Raw genomic sequence first — 6,313 nt, 5'->3', positions numbered from 1 at the left:
TTTGCTGAAGGAGAGCTGTAGATAGAAGAGAAAGCGATCATGCTTGTATTCAAGTATATGATGTACTTCAGGTCTTAAAATCCCTTCAGGTCCTAAAATACTTCTAAGAATGCAGGAAGAAAGAAAACCGAAGGGAGAAAAAACATTTACAGTACCTTAAACATATCACGGGCAGTTTTTGCTTAGTTGTGTATTGTTTAATGCTTCAGAAAACAGTTAATCTATATGAGGATTGCGAGTCTTAAACCACAGCTGTTCTCTGAATAACTGTTGCTTGGTTTATTATAGATTTCTGATTTAGTACCAGAAGGCTGCCTAGAGTTATTTCCAGGGTGAATTTTGTAACATGGTAGTAATAGTATGTGTCTATGTAGCCTTCCAGCTGAGGGAACTTCAAATTTTTTGCAAATTACTGATGATAGCGGGGCTCTACTGGTGGTGGCAGGATGCTTCCTGCTCCCCTCTCCAGGACTTTTTTATTTTAAATTGATTGCTCTGGGAGCTGGGGAAAAAAGAAACAAGAAACCTCACCTCACCATGTTTCAGGTGTGTTAACTGACCCACTTCTTAGTAGGGAAAGCAAATACTTAGCCTGGCTGAGATCTGGGCTTTGTGCTCACTTACCTAAAAGCAAATTCTTGCTACCTGAGCATCTGTGTCTGCTTCCAGCACAGGGAGACCTGTGGAGCAGATGTGTGTACCAAAATGCCCGCCTTGGTCATAAAATGCTTCCAAGCAATTCCCGAGAGTGTCAGTGTAAACTAATGTGGTGCAAATGTCCACAGCAGCTCCTCTAACCACGCGTGTCCTCCTCCCTGTCGTTCTGTAGGTGTGTAAGCAGGCACAGAATGAATTGGGGGTCTTCAAAGGGTCCTGCTCCGTCCACAAGCTCCCTACCTCTTACCTAACGGCACTGAAAAGCAGCGGGGTGGAGTGTGACCCCGGTTCAGCCCGGGGTTGCTTCTACCCCTGAGATGTAAATAATGAGCCCAGCCAGAAGTATTGCACAGCTGCTGGTTCGTCTCAGCTGCCCCTGGGGACTTGCTGCTACCAACTCCTGTCCCAAATGGGTAAACAAAGCGCAGATAGGGGTAAAAGGGCCTGCAGCTCTCCCAGTTGATACAACATCTGCCAAGAAATCTCTGAGACTGTGGTTCTCAGGCATGCAAAGGCCTCTGCTGCCCGTTTCTATTTTCTTAGCTCTCTTTAACTCCTCCCTTCCACCCCAAACAAAAATAGCAGTTGGAGATTTTTCATAAAGGCTTCAACTGAGCCTGCTCCTGTTCCCATTTGGGCTGGTGGAAAGTTCCATGTGTTGCTGTGCAGATATTGCCACGTTTTCATTGACTTGAGTCCAGTAGGACTAAGAGGAAACATCTGTGGAGCAGGATAGCTCTGTGTTTGTCCCAGGAATTAATTGCTTCTGCTGGGAGTGTCGAGAAGCTGAAAGCTGTGTGCTGGAGATGGTGACTCCCGCTAGGTTTCTGCTTGTGTTGCCCAAAAAGCACCCAGCTGCAGTTTACCTTTTTGTTAGCTTGGTTTTTGTGCATCCCCCCACCTCCCCCGTGTATCCCAAAGGTCTGACACAGGCTGCTGGAGGCAGAAGAGGGTTAGGCTGTCGTCAGCAGATGCGGCTGGTTTGCTGCTCGTGTTCCTCTGATCTGTGCTTGCAGTCGGGGTGACACCCAGCAGGCTCACCGAGCCTGGGAAACCCGACCAGCCAACGTTTTGCAACGGCAGCAGTGGCTCAGCATTGCAAGCGTTTAGTTTGGGAGGGAGCAGAGCTGCTTCTCCCCTTAGGGGGGAGTGAGGCAACGGGGAGGCGAGGGGCCATCCTGCCCGCAGTCAGGCTTTATGAAAACTTCTTTCAGCACTGTCTGATCCTGCTCCCAGACCCCTCATCTCCTGCTAGGCTCCTGCCCGTTCACACTCCCACATGAGCCAGCTGCTGCCACGAAGACAAAACGTGGATGCTCCCGTTGGCTGTGCCTCGCACAGGCAGCCTTCAGCGGCATCGCTGTCAGGGAGGCAGCTGCGTGGTGAAGGTTTCAGGTGGGTGCTCTGAACGCCCAGTCCCTCCAGGCTGTTTCTTTTTGTGGTGCCTTGGAGTCCCAGAGTCTCATCGAGAGGCCTGACCACACACTGCTGCACGCTCAGTGATTGGTGAAATAAATGGGGATTTTCTGCTGCTTACTCTCTGAGCCAGTCTCTCTGTAACGACCAGCCAAAACCAGGTAAAATCCAGGACCATGGCTATCCCCGTGGAAGTGCCTCTTCTGCCTCCAGAGCCCACGTCCTGTGACAGCAGGAGTCGGTGTTCCTTCCTAGGTCAGCGTTGGCCAATGTCAGCATCCACGTTGACGTGCTTCAGTCTGCAAGCCAGCTGTCTAAGTCACGGTGGCCTGATTTCCCAGCCATCCGCAGTTCCCGTGTGTCTCATGGAGCTGCAAATAGAACAAAGCCAGGCTAAAGGCTGGGCATTTGCGCACCTATCTCTGCAGAGAGACCATGGTCCCTCTGTTCTTTCTTTAATTAGCTGCATTTCTCGCTGTCTGCTAACATGTTTTTGCTGTTCCTGCACAACAGCACTTGGCTCATAGGCGTGCTGTTGTTAATGACTCCCCAGTGATGGTTTCAGCCTCAGTTTTATCCACTGGAACGCTTTAATAAGGCTAAGGTTATCTTACGAGCTCCATAAACATCTCTGTTGTCATCCTGCTCTCCAGATGAGAGTGGGATCAGCGATGCAGGCACCCAAGTTCTTGTCACACCACTTGCAGATCAGATCCAACTTCCTTGATTTAGACTCAAAAGATCACAGTTGCCGAGGCCGGTCAGACTTTGGGGTATGGATGATGGGCAGCAAATAACAGCAGTGAAGACAGCCAGGTCTGCCCCTAGCCCAACAGGGTCTGCGTGCTCCAGGCAGAAGGGAGGGTAAGTCCTTTGGTGCTGCTCCTGCTGGAAACGGGGGCATTTTGAGCAGCTGCTGGCACTCAAGCTCTCCGTGTTTGGTTTAAACGATTCAGTTTAAGGCCCGAGGATGTCTTTTTGCACAGATCCTTCTGTCCCGTGACCCTTGGAGAGCACAGGGTAGGGAAGTGAGCCGTGCCTGCTGTGGCATGGGATGGGAAAGCTCCCTCCCCAGGCTCGGAGCCAGTTTCCTAGTGTTGGTGCTAGGGAGAACATTTTGGCAAAGTGCTGACTCCCTGATTTTCCCCATCATTGTCCTCATGAAAACCACCCTTTCCTGAACTATTATCGCGTTCCTTCTCTATTGGTCTTACAAACAATGATCCATAGATTCAGCTCTTTCCATTTGAACGTGTTCTGATGTTGTTTGTGCTGGTGGAAATCAGGAGCAATGCCAGCATGAGTTCACGAGGTGGCCAGCACCAGAGACTTTTCCTGTTATCCCCCTGTCCTCGGGGCGTGTTTTTTACTGTCCACCACTGCTTCTCTCCTGTTCCTTTGAGGCTGCTTTGAACTGATGTCTTAGCCTTGAAAAGCCCAGGCTAGGAATTGCCCACCTCGATGATAACCGTGTGAAACCTGTTACCTTCCCTCGTCCACCCTCCCACCTTCCAGCCATTGTGCGGCGGCACTCGCGCACTTCTTGCCTTGGCAATCCCTGCTCATTTCCTAGGAGCTGAATCAAAATCACCTCTGATCTCACTGCCCGTTTCCTTGCCCAGCCGGGCACGACATCGCAGCTTTGCATCACTGCCAGGAGCATCCAGCTTCCTTCCATGGGCCTTTTCCAACCACTGTTTTGCGAACTGAAATCCCTCCAAGCCCAGCATCCCAGCCTGCTTACTGGGTTTCCCAGAGCCACGTCAACTTTTCTGACCGCTTCCCCCCAGCTCCTCACAGCCCTGGGACAGGTTCCCTCAGCATGCTTTCTTTTGCCCTCTTTTTTCATCTCAGACCAGTTTCCTTACAGCTGACAGGAGTTGCTGTCTGTCTGACTGGGAGACCTGGCTTGAAATAAGGGAGTAAAGTGCTTTTACTGGAAAATTCATAACTGCACAGATCTTTATTTTTAATTGCGATCAAAAATTGGTTTCTTGGCATGTTGTCACCTTCCTCACTCTTGTGAGCCCTGCTATGAGTTACCTGCCCCTCTCTTTCCCCAGGCCCCCGCTCCCTTCCCTTGGATGGGCCGTGCTTAATGAAGCTCCCAGCTGCTGCTCTTCGGCTCCGGACTTTGCTGCTTCTCTTTCAGCCCCCAAGGGGAAAGGTTCCAGTGGCCAAAATCTCACCGATGTCTCCCAGTTATATTAGTTCATCTAACGAGAAGGTTTACCTCTACCCACCTCCCACGCCTCGCTTACACAACGTGTGTGAGTCACCCAGATCCAAAAGCAGGACTTGTGGCCAAAGTGCCGGCTCGCAGAAGACCACTGATAGCCATGTCATTCAGCTGGACCACAGCCTCTGGCTTCAGCAGAAGCCCGGACAGGGTGGGTGTGTGGTTGAGGCAGGGGCCCTCTGGTTTTTCACACGTACCTTCCCCAAAAGCATCCCCTGTTCTGGACCTGCTGCAGCAGCACAGCAGCTCGGTCCTGTTGGGTGAGTTCCTGTGGGTTTAGGAGGTTTACAGGGCCAAGCATTTCTTTTTTCAGTCCATATAAGCAAGCCACCGTACAGCAGCTACGGATCGAGTCAACGCCTCCTTTTGGAAACCACAGCCACCCAAAAACCTGCGGTTAGGGTTCAGGTGCCTCCACATCAGAGTTGTCAGTTTCACAGGCAGCAACAAAGAGCAATTCAGTTTTCCCCCATGTGGCAGGACATTAATCAAAGAAATGACAAGCAAGCAAACCTGGAGCCAAGGAAAACCAGGAGGTGCTGAGCTGACCAAAAGTACTTTTGGAAAGAGAGATGCTGCTTGAGTGTCAAGGGAAGGGAACATGCATGTGTGCATAGGTGTCGGGCTCCATCCTACTTCGGGGTAGTCCAGGAGAGAGGACGGCAAATCCCCCCAAATATTTGTTCTCCTGCTTAAGTCTGAGTAGGATTTTGTGTGTGGTGACAGGGAATGGAAACCAAACCCACTTCCTTGGCTTCGAAATTTGGACTGCAGCTGAGCTCTGTTCAGGTAGGATGTCGGGGCAGGGTTTTGCTTATTCAGCACAAGCGCTGGGGAGTGTAACACGGCAGTAGCCAAACTAAATCCACAGCAGCTCTTTTTCCAGGCACACCCCTGTTTATTTCAGGCCTTTTATGCTCAAGCAGCTCCAGTGGTTCACAGTGTGCTGGGCAGCATCTTGCCTTCATTCTTAGGAAAGGATTTAAGGTTAATGACGGATACAGAGAGCGCTTTGTTCTCCTAAGTGTCTGTGCTCCCTCTCATCTCCTCACAAGAATTTCTTCCACTTGCTCAGAGAATCCTGTTCCTGCTGCAGGAAGGACTTGCCTGCTTGTGCTGCAACTGCAGCACCTGAAAAATCAGGCAGGGATTTCAGTTTAGGTTGCTCTGAAGTCACCTGGGATCCTGCAAGGGCAAAGCATCTTTCTGTGGGCCACTTTGCCACCACCCAAAGTCAAGTGCAGCCCATTTGTCTGTTACAGCTCAGGGTTATTCAGAAGACTAAACGTTCCCTAAACTGAGCGAATACACAAATTTCAAAGTGTATTCTGTCACCTACCATGAGGGTGGCCACAGGGAAGACCCCCAGGTGCTCATTTTGACCCCCAGTGCAGTGAGTGTGAAGCATCAGCTGGGGTTTCACAGCCCCTGAGCCTTATCAAGCACCTCAGTGCTTTTGCAGACTTGGCGAAGAGATACTTTGGGTGATCTACACTGGCACACACCATTTTTTTTAAGTGCAAAGAGCACTCTTAGATTTTGATTCTGAACAGCACGAGCATTGCCAGAGGGGGAGAAAAGCAATAAAGGCAGTGACAGAGCTGGCAGCTCTCCCCGTGGTGGCACACAGGGGTTAATACCGAGATCCAAAAGCCCAGAGCTCTGTCCCCAGCCACACGGGTACAAAGAACAGCAGTGCTGGTAACAAGGTCAGCCCCAGGCACGTCCCAGACGCCGGGCACCAAGCCACCAGCAAGGGCACAGCACAGAGCCAGCGCCTCCTTATCCTGCACTATCATCAGCCTCTGCCGCCCGGCCTGGCGAGCAAGGGAAGCTGGCTTGGTTTTATTTTTTGTTAGCTGTGGGAAAAACACGTGTGTGGATGCCTTTGTTTAATCCCCAGGAGACCAAGCACTGATGCTACAGCTTCTGAGGGAAGTGAAGGGAGAAACATAGGGGCTGACATGCTCCGGATTGAACCACAGGAGCTGGGCAGGAGCA

Source organism: Cygnus olor, chromosome 2 (genome assembly GCF_009769625.2).
Source record: "Cygnus olor isolate bCygOlo1 chromosome 2, bCygOlo1.pri.v2, whole genome shotgun sequence".
Lineage (NCBI taxonomy): Eukaryota > Metazoa > Chordata > Aves > Anseriformes > Anatidae > Cygnus > Cygnus olor.
Note: the sequence above shows the minus strand (reverse complement) of the source record.